The following is a 14421-nucleotide window of genomic DNA, read 5'->3' as shown; positions in this document are numbered from 1 at the left end:
AAAAGCTGAAAAGAAAAATGTCGAGGCTCTAGCCTTGCAACAAAAGATGGAACAATTATCAGTCAAAGAAAAGTTGTTACAGAAGCTTTTTATTCGTTCCACCATGGGGAACAAGTACTTCGACGCAAAAAAGTTTGCTCCTCCCTCAGGACTTGCTTTGCCAGAAAAGTTCGTAGCTACGGACTTGCCAATATTTAAGGTGACCAATAATCCACAAAGCCACTCAATGAGTTTTACTGGCACCATGGCATTAAAGGGAGTTGATCCTAAGCTTTATGCTTTGACTTTCCCTTTATCTTTAGACCCAACCGCGAGAGAGTGGTACTATGGGTTAGATCCAAAATTTAAAACAACATGGGAAGATGTAGTTTCGGCTTTCATTACCCAATATGTGAGTAACGTAGAGTTCAAATCGACTCTACGTGAGCTTGAAATGCTTAAACAAGGCAACGATGAAGGGTAGATGGCGAGAAAAGGCATCCCACCTTGCCCAAAGGACACCTGAACTTGAGTTGGTACAAAAATTCATCGACAACAGTCATGAAAAATACAACAAACATCTACGCTACCTTGGTCTAGACACTTTTTAAAAGGTCTATTATGTGGCTACTAGGATTGAAGATGATCTTGCTAAAGAGAAAGCAAATAAACCCCATTATCATCATCAACCTAAGAATAACTACAAAAAGGGGAATGATAATACTTCATCCTCTATTGATGTATTTGCGACCACCACGCAATACAATAATACAAATCAATACAACAATAATGATCTTAGAAGGAGGTGGACAAAACAAAGAAAATTTACACCATTTCCTGTAAGCTATAAAGAGTTATTAGAAAAATTAAGCAAAAAAGGCTTACTTGCGCCAACAGGACCGACACCACCCACTCCACCATAAAGAAGGTTTCCCCAATGGGATGGAAATTCTTATTGTGCTTATCATAGAGGCGTTGGGCACGATACTGAACGATGTTATGTCTTAAAACACAAAATACAAGATTTAGTAGACGATGGGAGAATTCCCACGCCTAAACCTAACAATAATGCATCCCCATTAGGGGTGTTTCATATTGATGAGGATCATATGGGAAGTGGTACGTTCAATCCTTTGGACTATATCACACCTATAGAAAACCTCTAGCCACAATACTCATAGGGGCAATTAACGAAGTATGTGGATTATGGGGTGACGACTTTCAAGACTTATATGTCTCTAAGTATGTCGCCGTCCCACCTCCATCTTGTTTACAAAATGAGACAAATGGAGCGCTTGATTGGGATCATTTCTTGAGGAAGTCACAAGACCTATCAAATCTCTTATTGGATGAACAATGGCATCAAGCACAACTCATGAAACATCTTGAAATGGAGGCACATCCAAAGCCTCTAGAAGAAATTTGGTTTGTGAGTCCTACAACTAATCCAAATGAGGTAGATTATCTAACTTGTTCTGGGCGAGTTTATCAAGCACCACCACCACTAAATGGATCTTTGACCACACAAAATCAAACACAAGGTCAAATGCAAAATACAGTACCACCTCCACTTGAGGTGGAAGATCCATTGGTTAAATAACTTCGCCAATCCAAGGTGAATACATAGGAATTCTCTTAAGAATGCTCTAACGGCCTTGTCTGTAAGCACAGACACGACCCCTCAAAATCTCGTTAGTTTGCTTACTAGCGTAAAATCCGACAAATCAATCATTTTAACTAATGATGATTTGCCTTCAAAAGACACTACCGATAACAATGCATTATACCTAACTGTGGGGTGCAAGGGATACAATATCCCTCTTACTTTGGTAGATAATGGGTCAGCTGTAAATGTATGCCCATTGCAAACTGCAAAATACCTAGGCCTTTGTTATGCTAAGCATCAGATTCTTTTCTTTCAAATGAAGATAAAGTAGTTTAATAAAATGTTAAGCAGCGGATATGGTTTAAGGACCATAAGCTCTTTATCAAAACTAAAAACAACTAATAAAACAAATGTGATATAAAATTGTCCAAACACCCCCCACCATTATGTACCTTAAGCAAAGCCAAGAACATTACTTAATCCCATCAAACAATCAGAAGCTACAGTTTTCTAATACATTTTCCTTTGCAGCACTAAAAGACACTTCATTTAATAAGGACTCTTTCAATTTTGAAGAAATACAGAGCACCAAGCCAGTACATTACCCATGAACACAGAATCTAAGGCTTGTTAACATTTTTGGTTGAGATCTCTTAAAAACTAAAGACTCGAGATCTCTTGAAAATCAAAGACGTGTTGATCCTTCACACAGAGGAGACCCCCCCCCCCCCCCCCCCCCCCCACCCTCCAACTGAGAATTACCCCTCCAAACCCTTTATCCCAACAAAGCCAGATACAAATCATCTTAAGTCCTATCTACCCTTATTGCTGTCACATCAACAATTTTAAGTTAGCTATTGAATATTATTGAAGAATGAGTAATTGTGTGTTTATTACTTTTCAATTTCTTTGTAATTATATGATTTGAATTCTGGACTTTGTAATTCTAAAGGTTAAACTGGCAAATACTTGTTGGTTTGCTGTAAATGTATCATGTATGCTTTCAGGGCCTTTCGCCTTATGGCAGATGATACTAAGCTATGATTCTGGTGTCTGTGTAGGTGCATGCGGTGGGATTAAATCATGGGTAAGGGTAATACGAGGCTTTCATGTAGCAATGGGATGCGGCTCAGGGATATTGCTATAGCTAATTCAAAAGGTGAATGCTGATGCAAAGAATGGGTATGAGATAATTCTCCATGACTAGAAAATAAAGAGTGTGAATCATATCATACAAATACATACCCTATTTGCTTTACCAAATTATTTGCTAGGTTTAGCCACTGAATTTGATAGGTTTATAGCTGGTTGTGACTCTTATGAGAATGATCATACACCTTAACTCTTTTTAACTACTCATATAACCTTCGGATGAAGAACAATAAAGAAAAAATTAAACGGTGTAAGAGCCACAATTGATGAAGATAATTGCCTTAAACAATCAAAACTTTATAAGCCATTAGATATTTATTGCTTGTTTTATTAATTGCTTATTTGTGGCATAAGCGATATTGTATGCATATTAGATAATCATCAATAATGCTATTTTGTTTTGTACTAATCAATGTTTATGCTGCTAATTCATATGTAAATTAGTTGCAATTTGAACCGTAATTGTGTCAGTATGATGTGTTGTATTGGCAAGTGGGTCACTAATTTCTGTCATCTCTAAACAACCCGGATTGAAATTGACATGTAAATTCAAGAGAATGATAGCTGTGATAATGTGAGAAGATAATTGCCTTACACAATCAAAACTTTATAAGCCATCACTTTTGATATTTCAAAACTAAATGCTTGATGAAGTTTTCATTTCAAATCAATCTAGATTCTTATTTTTGTTAGATTAAAATAGTTTTGATTGAGTGATTGCTCAGCGTATTGTGAATTAATCTTTTAAACCTTTTTTTATGTAGGCATAGTGATTCTAAAAAAGCAATGAAGCACGTTGAAAGTTTTTCAGCTGGTAGTGTTGATATGTTAGATGTCTATCCTTTACAACTCAGGCTCTCTGTTTTGCGAGAAGCAAACTTATTAGGTGTTAAAATTAGTAAAAAGGTGATTTCCATGAACTTTTTCTTTTTTATACTACCTCCGTTAATTATTATGTGCAACAAAGGAATATTTTATGCCTCACAAATAATACCCCTTTGTTGCACATAATAATTAACGGACGTAGTATTTTTTTTTCTTTTCTTGATGTATATGGCAACTAAGTAATGATTAAGCTAGCTTGACATCTGTGTGTATCTAATTTTGATGCTTTATCGTTTTTATTATAAATTTTTTGATTGGGATCGGGTTGTCCTTCAGTTTTCGGTGGGTCGCTAATTTGCAAGAGCCACATTTCTTGATGTTCCTACAACTGGTCTTCAGGTAGCCTTCCCTCATTTGTTTGATTTCAGATCAGAATAATTTATCAGGTAGCATTTAGATTGATATAATTTGATTTCTGTGGTGACTGATGGGAAAATAATTAATTCCCTGGTTGCACCTTACATTATATACATACATCAATTCGTGACGCTAGGTAGCTTGTAGTTGGAAAAAAAAAAAACTAGGTGACAATCACGAAAACGTAAAGAGCTTGATAGAACTAGACATGATGGTAACAAAAATAAGATGTAACAGATTGAATAACAGGAAACAAGACTTTGTAAATTTATAATGAAAAGTAATGGTCATGAAGCCAAATTAGGTAGTTTATCATGATTGGTTTTTTGGTAGTTTTGACTCATTGATTGACTAACTATGGATAAGGAAACTACAAAATATTCTACACTTGCAATTCTTTGTGCACGATCTAATTGGACATGCTATCATCATTGTAAACCAAATTAGGTCATCATCCAAATTTTTCTTCCTTTTCTTTCAGTTCTCCATTGATAGATGATACTTTTTTTTTATGTTCCATGATTTGACAATTCTTGTCAATGATCTATATGCTTTATCATACTATACTTGTTTGATACTTTTTGAGTTTAAGAAAATTAGCAGTAAGCACCATTAGAGAAGTTAACTAATGATTTTTTTGTTGTTTATTATATAGGCTTGATATTTGATAACAAACACAATATCGTAGATACTATATTATATGAAATTATGGCATTTACTGGAACTCATAACAAATGCAAGGCTTGTAATAAACTGAGTATTTTTGTGGATTTGTTATCAGCTGATGGGGAAACTTTTCATAAGTTTCGCATCGGATGCAACCACTGCAATATGATATGTCTCTTTAATGTCACATTATTGCTTTGTGTCTAAAAAGGTCTTAAACTCTTGTAGAAATTTCAAAGAAAGATACGTTCTTATGTCCCTTCTATTTGATATTTTGATCATTGGCCTCATGATTTCCTCTACTTCACCTTTTTCTCGTTTCTAGATTTTAAAATGTGATGTTCATATTAACTAATTTCATATCATAGATAACAATAATATAAAATATAAGTGTATAAATAATTTAATTGCTGAATAACTTTGTTACATTGACAAATGAGCAGCTACTCTTCTATGGATGGAGTCCTCTAGCTTAACAATTACATTAACATTTGTAGCTTTACACAACACAGGAAGAAAGTGCTCTTAGCATAAGATTGCCGAGGTGTTTGCAAATGAGGCAAACGTCACCCCTTTGATGTGACGTCATATTTCTCCCTCTCTCCTCGTTCCAGCGGTTGTTGTGACATCACTCCATGTAGGTCATCTGTCCTTTATTCTATGTACTTGATTTAGTTGTTTAGATTAGAATTTTTTTTTAAAAAAATGTTTTTAAAATTATTATAGTTGATTTGTCTATTGTTTGATATATATATCTTTACTGCCCAATTTTTGCTAAAGTAAGTCATTTTTTTACTTGATTGTTTAATGAATCCATGTTTTTGTATGTTGGGTTTGATTTTATGTTAGTGGGGTTTAATGATTTGGCATTGTTTGGCTGTTTCAGTTGTTGATTTTCGAAGATTTTAGGGGATTAGGGTTTCTAGGTAGTGATTAATTAGGGGTTAATTGGAGTAGATCGTTGGATTATGGTGAGATATAAGGGTATTTTGGGTTAATAGAAGATGGGTTGTGTTTTTGGGAAAGAGATAGCAGCACATGAGGGGAGGGATAAATGTGGGAGGAGAGAGAGAGAGTTTGGGGGTTGAATCTGGTAGGAAGGCAGATGTTGTGTCTGTTGCAGATGTTGTGTCTGGTTGGGATGCAGGGAAAGAAGGGGAAAATGGGGGTGTTGAGATGGTTGAGTTGAATGATGGTGGAAGGAAGGAGGAAGAGAAGAAGGGAAAGGTAGAAGTCAGAAGGCAAGAGGCGACGATCGAAGCCGAATCCTAAGCTGAGTAAATCCTCCTAAGAATGTACATGATGAGCAGGTGGCAATTGTTTCTGCCTGATATTTACCTGGGCAAATGGAAATAGGATTCTTTTGTTCAACACGATCCTCATTCTTCAATAATATTCAATAGCTAACTTAAAATTGTTGATGTGACAGCAATAAGGGTAGATAGGACTTAAGATGATTTGTATCTGGCTTTGTTGGGATAAAGGGTTTGGAGGGGTAATTCTCAGTTGGAGGGTGGGGGGGGGGGGGGGGGGGGGGGGGGGGTCTCCTCTGTGTGAAGGATCAACACGTCTTTGATTTTCAAGAGATCTCGAGTCTTTAGTTTTTAAGAGATCTAAACCAAAAATGTTAACAAGCCTTAGATTCTGTGTTCATGGGTAATGTACTGGCTTGGTGCTATGTATTTCTTCAAAATTGAAAGAGTCCTTATTGAATGAAGTGTCTTTTAGTGCTGCAAAGGAAAATGTATTAGAAAACTGTAGCTTCTGATTGTTTGATGGGATTAAGTAATGTTCTTGGCTTTGCTTAAGGTACATAATGGTGGGGGGTGTTTGGACAATTTTATATCACATTTGTTTTATTAGTTGTTTTTAGTTTTGATAAAGAGCTTATGGTCCTTAAACCATATCCGCTGCTTAACATTTTACTAAACTACTTTATCTTCATTTGAAAGAAAAGAATCTGATGCTTAGCATAACAAAGGAGGAGAAAAAATTGCTAGACTAATTGAATATGCATAATTTGTTGGGCAAATGTACTTTTTCATGAGGTCTTCATCAATTGTGGCTCTTACACCGTTTAATTTTTCTTTATTGTTCTACATCCAAATTGTTCTACATCCAAAGGTTATATGGCTGAGGATGTTGCTCCAGGAATGGGAGTACTTTTGGCTCGCCAACTTGGTTTCGAGAACATTGAACTAGAATGCGATGCGTTAGAGGTAGTAAAAGCCATATGCTCAGGACTGAAGTGGAGAGCTCTGTATGATCTGATTATTGAGGATATGTGTCTAATTGAGTCTTCTTTTACTTCTGTCATCATGCCAAAAGGTGTGGTAATGATGTTGCACACCTAGCTCTGCTAGAATGGTTCCTTTGGTGGGATTAAGCAAATTTTTTATTCTAATTTCCCGCAAGGCATTTTGTCTCTTGCAAATCTGGTTGTAACTTAATATTTGTTTTAATATATTTACCCACCTTCTTCAAAAAAAATAAAAAAAAAAAAAAAGAAGTGAGATTCAAATTCGGGTTTTGCTTGAGAAGAGTGCTTGATATTCTTTTATTTTTTGGACGGGAATATGATGATATATTCTTATTGATGTACAAACTACACGAAAATTTTGGTACTCTTATAATAAGAGTGGGCTAGAAATTGGTTTATTATTGCACATGTATGTCTTTGGAGCCCAACGGTAGATTAATGGTTAAGGGGTGAATAAACTATTTAGGGGTGAACAATTTGTTTAAAGGCGAGGTAAAATATGATGTTTATGGGTCGGGTGAGCAAATTCTTTAGGAGTGAGCAAACTACTTAAATAGGGTTGAATAATATTATATTTAGAATGAGGTTGTTGTATAAATTTTTAGATAGAGGTAAACAAATTGTTCAGAGGTGAACAAACTATTTCTATTTGATACAATCCACAATAAACGTTCAATTAATCGATATGCCCTAATATTATACCATTGCAACCTCTTTAAGGAGTAAGGTAATTATATACTTCGTATTGTTTTTGAGAGTGAACAAATTATGTAGGGGTGAGCAGACTATTCAATGGTTAACAATTTTTTGATGAGTTAGCAATTTATTTTACGGGTGAGAAAATTGTATACAATTTTTAGGGGTGAAAAAGTTATTTAAGGGTGAGCAAACTATTTACGAGTGAGGAAATTTGTATACAATTTTTAGGGGCGGACAAATTATTTAAGGATGAGCAAACTATTTAACCCGATGTGGTGTCAAAGAAGTTCAAGCGCAAGAATAGGTATATTATTTGAGCCATCTTAAGTAGGGTTGGTGTAGCTAGGACGCTCACGACTAATATTTTTAGGTTTTAAGAGGTGAGCAAATTTCTAGGGTTGAGCAAACTTTTTTGGGGTTGTTATTTAGGGGTTAAGTAATTGAATATGTTATTTAGGGGTTGAGCAAACCCCTACATTCATATCGTCTTTTTTATCCGGCAATTGGCCTAATACCATAAACGATCAACAAGAATGCACTATAATTATAATACACATTATAAATTATTGCTACATAAACAACTACAACATTATTAATCTATATATAATCATAACATTATATTTGTGAATGTAACACACAATATGTCAATATACAACAAATTAATTACGCATTAACGTTAAGTGCCAAACTAAACTTTTCCGATTCACCATACGAAGCGCGCGCATCGCGCGCGTGGAGCTCGAAAACTAGTGAAACAAAATATGGCACCTTGGAAAAAACGAGTCTAGCATTAGTGTGGGCGACTAAAAAATTACGACATTATATGCTACCACACACCACTCATGTAATTTCTCAACAAACTCCGATTAAGTATTTGCTTGAACAACCACCTATACAAGGAAGGATATCCAAGTGGTTGGTGATGTTGGCCGAATTCGAGCTAGAATATATTCTTGAAAAGTCAATGAAAGGAAAAGTGATTTCCGATTTTCTGGCCGAACATCCAATTCAAATAAGTCATGCAGAAACTACTCATATTCCGGATGAAGAGATTCTCATGACACAAGATGAAAAATAGGTAATGTACTTCGACGGTGCGTCTAATCAAAAAGGATGTGGCGTAGGGGTGTTACTCATAAGTCCAGAGGGAGCACATACTCCAATCTCTATCATATTAAACTTTGAGGTTACTAATAATGCCGCGGAATGTGAAGCGTGCATTATTTGATTAGAAGCAGCCGCTAGCATAGGTGTGCAAAAATTTGAGGTATATGGAGATTTTAGTTTGATTATAAATCATATATTTAAAAAAATGGAAAATAAAGAACTCCACAATGATATTATACCAAGCACACCTAGAGCCAATTATCGAGTATTTTGAACATATTGATTTTAAATATCTCCCAAGGGATGATAATCAATTTGCCGATGCGCTAGCAAAATTAGCCTCAATGATCAACATTCCAGATCACTTAAATATGATGCCATTATGCGTTGATAGAGGAGAAGAACCAGCATATTGCAACGCAATAGAGGAAATAAATGACATTGAAAGAGATAATCCTTGGTATGATCATATCCTCCAATATATTACCCATGGCACATACCCTGAAAATACTTCATCCAAAGACCAACGAGCCTTAAGAATACTTGCGGCACAATACGGTCTAGTAAACGGTCAATTATATAAAAAAGGACCTAATGGTCAAAGCTTATCATGTATAGAGCAACCCAAATCCACACGCCTTATGGAACATACTCAAAAAGGTGTTTGTGGACCTCACATGAATGGTAAAATGCTTGCAAAGATAATTTCATGACAAGGGTACTATTGGTGCACTATGGAACATGAATGTCAAAAAATATCCTGAGTGCCAAGTGTTCGCTAATTTACAACACCTTCCACCATCCGAACTATATAACCTCACTTCCCCTTGGCCTTTTTCAACTTGGGGAATTGACATAATTGGTAAAATTTCTCCAACAGGAGTAGGAGGGCACGAGTACGTATTAGTAGCCATCGATTACTTTACCAAGTGGATTGAGGCTGCCTCTTACGTGAATATCACTTTTAAACATGTCTCAAAGTTTCTCGAACTAAACATATTTTGTAGATATGGAGTTCCACATGAACTAATTAGTGATCAGGGATCTCAATTCAAAGCTGAAGTCAAGATCCTTTTAACTTGTTATAAAGTAAAACATCATCACTCATCTCCGTACAGACCTCAAATGAATGGAGCTGTAGGATCGGCAAACAAAAACATAACAGTCATCAATAAGAAAATGGCAGAAAATTATAAAGACTGGTCGAATAAACTACACTTCGTATTGTGGTGTTATAGAACGTCCATACGAACATCAATAGGGGTAACTCCATTGATATGTCTATTTTATATAGTGTTTTACCCCCGTCCCTTGGTCATAAGTAGTAGTGTTTTTGGCTCTTTCGAGCCACTTTTATTACTAATTGGCGTTTTCTAGTGTTTTCGTAGATTTGGTTGTCTTTTGCAGGGATTTACACTTTTGGAGTATTTTCCCGAGAAATTTTGGAGCAATCACGAGGATTAGAGAATCACGACCAGTTTTTATAGCCCAAGGCCGGTTAGAGTCATCGAACCGGTGATTAAGGGCTCGATATAGGTGATTCTGGGGCATTTAGACCGAGTATTCAAGACTGGAAGAGGAAATCAAGATTGGCCCGAAGAATCAAAGCCCAAACGTAGTCAAGATAGTGGCCCAAGAGAGCCGCCCGGCCAAAAGGCTGGCGCCTGAAGGCGCGCCCAGCCGGGCGGGAGAAGCGAAGGTCGGCCCCGGTGACGCGCCCGGCCGGGCGCTAGATTCGTCCCGAAGAGCAAAAAGGCGCGCCCGATCGAGCGGTGCCTCCCTCGATCAGGCGCGTGTAAACATTTGGAGTTAATTTTGTCCTTTAAGTTTGTTTTAGTTTAGGATTTGTACGGAGTATAAATACTCCTCCGTAATACGATTTTAGGATCTCTCTTTTACTCTTTCTTTACTCTCTTAATTGTTTCCTTAGATTTTCTCTCTCTTATACCATTGATCTTAATCTACTCCTAATTCCAAATTTATTTGGTAACTATTTCTCTTCTCTTAATCTTAGTTGTTTATTTTATTCTTTGAATCAAGTCATACTTTATTGCTTTGATTAGTTTAGTTTTTACTATGTGTGAGTAGTTCTATTTCTAGGGTTTGTGGGGATCCATAAATAATATGAAGGGGTAAATTATTGTTGTTGATTGTCAATGCTAGATTAATTTCCTATTGATTGATTTAATGCTCTGTGACAGGATTAGGCCTGATCTTTTATGCATGAGTTTGACAATATTGATTCGAGATTCGACAGATGAGAATTAATGTTTAGGTCTAGTTTCAATAGGCAGGCTAATTTATAAATGGTTAAGTCGAGATTCTAAAGATGAGATTTAATAACGGTAAATTAATTGTGTGATTGTAATACGTAGCGAAAGCCCTTTATGATCTGATTAATTATGCATTGATGAATGATTGTTATATTCAACCTTGGAATATTATTTATTGGTGAACCTATGCCCTAGATCCTTTTATATATTATTTTCTCCTTGTTCTTGATCTCCGTAGTTTAGATTATTGTTCAAATATAAATATTGGTTACCTCATAATCTAGATTATATTAGTTAATTAGGAATAGGAAGATCCGTTTCTCTTTGGATTCGACCCTACTTCCCTATCTACATTAGTTAGAGGATTTAGGAATTACTTTTTAATTAGGGATACGACTTTACCCTGTCAAAATTTGGCACCGTTGCCGGGGAGACGGTTTTTATTTTTATTTCTGATTAGTTTAGTTTTTGTTTATGCCCAGGTGTTCCAGATCAGGGTACATCCCATTCGATCCTGAGATCGAACGTTCCTATCATAGACAGAAGAACTTCTACAAGCAGATTCTGGCGAACTCTGGTGATAATAATAATCACCGAGACCCTCCAACTGGTTCTAGCGATTCAGAGGTATTATCAGATCCAGAATCAGAGTTGACGGCTCCAAAGAAGCTCAGTGATTACTCACAACCCAAGCTCACAGATTTTCCACATCTCACTCCCACTCCGGCTCTTGATGGGGTACAATTTGAAATTAAACCCCAATTTATAACGATGATAGAGAGGAAGCAATTTAGTAGAGCCAAGGGTGAAGACCCAAATCTTCACATTGCCGACTATTGTCAATATTGTAATACCATCAGGCAAGCCGGGGTCACACAAGACCAAATCAGGGAGATTCTCTTTCCCTTCTCTTTAACTGGAAAAGCTAAATTGTGGTCTAATGGCTTAAATAGAACTGCACTTGGTATAACTGACTGGGAAACTCTGGTTTTGAATTTTATAACAAGTATTATCCAGCAGAGAGAATAGCCGTACTACGGAGTGCAATTCAGAACTTTGGCCAAGAAGCCGATGAATCTTTATATGAGGCTTGGGATAGGTTCAAGGACCTACAAAGAGAATGCCCCCACCATAATTTAGCACAATGGCAGTTAATCCAAGCCTTTTATAATGGCATTGGAAATTCTTCTAGAATAATTTTAGATTCTGCAGGTAGTGGGAGATTTATGAATCTTAATGTTGATGATGCAGGTCAGGTTATTGAAGATATGGCGATACACAATTCCCAATATGGGAATCCTAGAGGATTTGCTAACAAGGGGAAACATAGTGTTGACTCTGTATCCTTTCTGCAAGCTCACCTGACCTCTATCTGCCAAAAATTAGATAATTTGAGCACTGCTAATGTAGCTAATGTTTCTGTAATTAATAATAACTCTAATGAGGCTTTTTGTGAAAATTGTGGTATTATAGGTCATTGGGAACAAGATTGCAGGAGTTCCGTGGAGCAAGTTAATGCCTTTCAAGCTTATAGGCATAATAACCCATACTCCAACACCTATAATCCTGGGTATCGGAATCATCCGTACCTTTCCTACCGGAGTACTAATGTTCAAAATCCACCACCACAAGAACCACAGGCGCCACAACAATAGCAGCAGAAATATTACCATCCCAATGCTAGCCAGAAAAACCAACCACAACAATCCTCCTCATCTTCTGACCCTTCTTTGGTGGAAATTATAGCAATGTTGGTTAATATACAGAAGCATATGGACAGTAGAGATGCGCAAATTGATTCAATCCTAGCGCACAATAAAATTGTAGATAATCAAATTGCGCAACTTTCCGCTACTCTTCAAGCCCGCCAATAGGGAGCTCTGCCGGCACAGCCGACCAGGACTACGGATCAAGCCTATGAAATTACTCTAAGGAGTGGTTCAAACTATGAAGGGCCCCCTATGCCCAGAGTTGATGAACCTGTTTTATTAAATAATGCTAATCTTAATTCCATTAAACCTGACGATGTAGCTAATAGCCCTGCAGGGTTAAAGCATAATACTAATATATCTAATTCTACATTGCAGGGTACGACTCCAGAAAAGGTGGCTACTCCAGACAAGAGCAATAATGCTCCAAAGTCAATTATCAAACTTTCATTCCCCAATCGTTAATTGAAGACAACCTCGGATAAGCAGTTTGGTAAGTTCCTGGAGATGGTAAAAGATTTGAAGGTAATAGTTCCCTTCACTGAATTAATCACACAAATTCCTTCATATGCAAAATTTATGAAAGAAATATTGACAAGGAAAAGGTCTATTAGTGAGGTAGAGACAGTAGCTTTCACTGCAGAGTGTAGTGTCGTACTTCAAAATAAGTCTCCACCTAAATTAAAATATCCGGGTAGTTTTTCTATCCCTTGTCATATAGGCAATCTAATGATTGATAATGCATTGTGTGATTTGGGTGCTAGCGTTAGTGTCATGCCATTATCTGTGTGTTCCAAGTTGAATATGGGTAAATTAAAAGCTACCAATATTACGCTACAAATGGCCTACCGTTAGGTGTTTTAGAAGTTGTCCCCGTTAGAGTAGGTAAATTTTATATACTTGTTGATTTTGTTGTTCTTGATATGGCTGAGGATATGAAAACCCCAATTATTTTGGGTAGACCATTCCTTAACACTGCAGGAGCAATCATAGATGTGAGAAATGGTAAGTTAACACTATCAGTAGGGGATGATAAAGTTATTTTTAATCTTAATAATACCCCTAGAAGCTCCATGACTGAGGAGAAATGATTTAGTGTTAATGTGGTTGAAAATTATTCTAACAAGCCCCAAGCTCTTGAAAAAGACCCCTTGTAGGCGGTATCTTGTGTTGCATCCCTTTCAGATAAGATAGACAAATGGCAAAAGGAAGTCGATGCAATAGAAAGAGCCCTCTACACTGTTGGTCTTGGTTTTGAGGACGAAAAGGTGGAATCAATCAAGCAAGTTGTGCAATTTGAGCCTACGGTAAGTGTTCCGCCAAATCGAGTTGCAAGTGTTGAATGCAATGACAATTTGAAGCAACCCTCGATCAAAGAAGGATCTTTGGTGCGTAGCATTGAAGAACCCCCCAATCCAAGTTAAGGAGGATCCACCAGACATAGTGAATTGGCGTCCCGCAAGGCATATCAGGAAGCCGCGTCGCAGCCGAAACACCGCTAGACCGGGTGAGAAACCACCCGATCAAGCGTTAGGTTAAGGGTCCTAGTTGTTGTACTTGGTAAGAAGGTCCTGCGGGACCTAGATAAACCAGCGTTTTGCGGGAGGCAACCCGTATTTTTAATGCTTTTTAGACTAGTTTTTCTTTCCTTTTTTCTTATGAGAGAAGAGATGATGGAATTTAATGAGTTTTATGAGTGTTTATACAGGTTTGAAGGAAAAGAGATAG

General features: G+C 36.8%; 1 long non-coding RNA gene and 1 other non-coding gene across 4 annotated transcripts; one reads left to right on the top strand and one right to left on the bottom strand.

The window, feature by feature from the left end:
- The first annotated feature begins 2626 nt into the window (after positions 1-2626).
- On the top strand, positions 2627-7311 carry LOC145634885 (uncharacterized). Of its 3 annotated transcripts, XR_014113670.1 has the most exons (5): positions 2627-2767; positions 3502-3643; positions 3899-3961; positions 5158-5282; positions 6770-7311. It is a non-coding gene; the product is annotated as an uncharacterized LOC145634885 (long non-coding RNA). The 3 variants fall into 3 exon arrangements; XR_014113668.1 differs by lacking the exon at positions 3502-3643; XR_014113669.1 differs by lacking the exon at positions 3502-3643 and having other exon boundaries at positions 2641-2804.
- A 4704-nt stretch (positions 7312-12015) lies between these two features.
- Positions 12016-12122, bottom strand: LOC145637684 (small nucleolar RNA R71). Its single transcript, XR_014114424.1, has one exon. It is a non-coding gene; the product is annotated as a small nucleolar RNA R71 (small nucleolar RNA).
- Positions 12123-14421: the final 2299 nt, after the last annotated feature.

The sequence above is a fragment of the Chenopodium album genome, chromosome 6, assembly GCF_948465745.1.
Source record: "Chenopodium album chromosome 6, dcCheAlbu1.1, whole genome shotgun sequence".
NCBI classification, from domain to species: domain Eukaryota; kingdom Viridiplantae; phylum Streptophyta; class Magnoliopsida; order Caryophyllales; family Amaranthaceae; genus Chenopodium; species Chenopodium album.
Note: the sequence above shows the minus strand (reverse complement) of the source record. Positions and strands in the feature narration are given on the sequence as shown.